The 1500-nt window shown below is 47.0% G+C and overlaps 1 protein-coding gene across 7 annotated transcripts in view; it reads right to left on the bottom strand.

Annotated features, from left to right (window-relative positions):
- SYNJ2 (synaptojanin 2) overlaps positions 1-1500 on the bottom strand; it is a gene marked incomplete at its 5' end in the record, with an annotated part of 79495 nt that overhangs the window by 13911 nt on the left and 64084 nt on the right.

The following is a 1500-nucleotide window of genomic DNA, read 5'->3' on the forward strand; positions in this document are numbered from 1 at the left end:
CCAGTCATACTCCAGCCTTCGGCTGTAGCCCAGGCCCAGAGCTGGCTGCGAGCAGGAAGCCTTGACCCCTCCAGATGTGCCACCAGCACACTGCCATGAGCGCCCTCCCCAGGGCACTGTCTTCCTTTGCCCTTCAGCTGAGGATGATTTGAGGGGAAAAGCACTAGAGCACTCTAACGATGAAACTAACCCCCCCCCCCGAGAGAACCAGCAGTAGGCCTTGACAAGGATGGGGCCTTGACAAGGATGGGGCAACTGGCAATCCACTTGGCAAGGGGCTCCAGCTTTTGGATGGCTATTTGGTCATTTGTGTTTAGAGTCTCAAAGGCGTTCATCTGACCAGGCATGGTTGCATGTGGCAGGTTGAGGCCACATGAAAGGCCCTGACCGGTTCCCAGTCCGCCCCAAAAAGCTGGGCACAGCGGCACACTCTGCAGTCCCAGCTAATCAGGAGGCTGAGGCAGGAAGACTGCAACACAGGAGACATCGACTAAGTGCATCTCTTCCAGGACTCTCTTCTAAGGAAGTGATCAGGGACTTAGACGAAGATGTCTATGCAAGGTTGATCATTTACAGCATTCTTAGGGAGGGGAAAAAGGAAGCTTTTTCACAGTGGGGTTGCTGCCAGAACACAGGTGTCGGGAAAAAAAGAGAAACAACCTAACTGGTCCCTTGTGGGGAGACAGCTATGATATATCCGTGTAATAATACGCTCTGCAATAACAAGAGTAATGCTTAGAAATCTATTGACAGGGGCCCAGCAGGTGGCGTGGTGGTTAAGGCACTGGACTCCCACTTAGCTGACCGCAGTTTGGGTCCTGGACTTGGCGGCTTGCTTTCTCACTTTCTCTCTATAGTGAGCTCATGTGCCCTATAGCAGGTTAAATAATAATAATAATAATAAATAAAGTAAAGTAATTGTTAAAAAATCTGTTACCACACAAGAAAACAGAACCACAGGAAATAGTGCAATCATTACAGTAATTGTATATGGGCATGGGTGTAACTAGTTTCAAGTTAGTGAGACACTATTTAGAAGATCCTTTATTATGAAGATGATATAAACTTACTGAAGATTCATGATATGATATTAATTGGAAACGAAACATAATATAAAATAATAGATAACTTAGTGGCAACCTTAAAAATTAAAGAATGCTGAAAAATTCAGACTTATGTTAGGATGGTGGTATTTCCTCCAAAATGTATATTACTATTGTTAGTTTGGGTTTGTTTGTATGTATTATAGGAACAAGTAAAACGAAACTCTCCCCGGGAGCTGTGCACTAAATGAGGGGTTTTTGAAACTGTCTCTGAGCAGAAGGCCTTTTTGGGACTGCCCCCATGAGGCAAGGCGGAGCATCTCAGATGACAGTGGGAGTGACTCTCCAAGAAGCTGGAGGGGATGCTTGGTGTGGTGGCTGCTGGGTGAGTCTCCGGAGACCCCAGCCAGTGTTCACCGCCCTGACCCGCAACTACCTAGGCAAAGTCCTGGTGTCT

Source organism: Tupaia chinensis, unplaced genomic scaffold (assembly GCF_000334495.1).
Source record: "Tupaia chinensis unplaced genomic scaffold, TupChi_1.0 Scaffold000468_1, whole genome shotgun sequence".
In the NCBI taxonomy this organism is placed as follows: domain Eukaryota; kingdom Metazoa; phylum Chordata; class Mammalia; order Scandentia; family Tupaiidae; genus Tupaia; species Tupaia belangeri.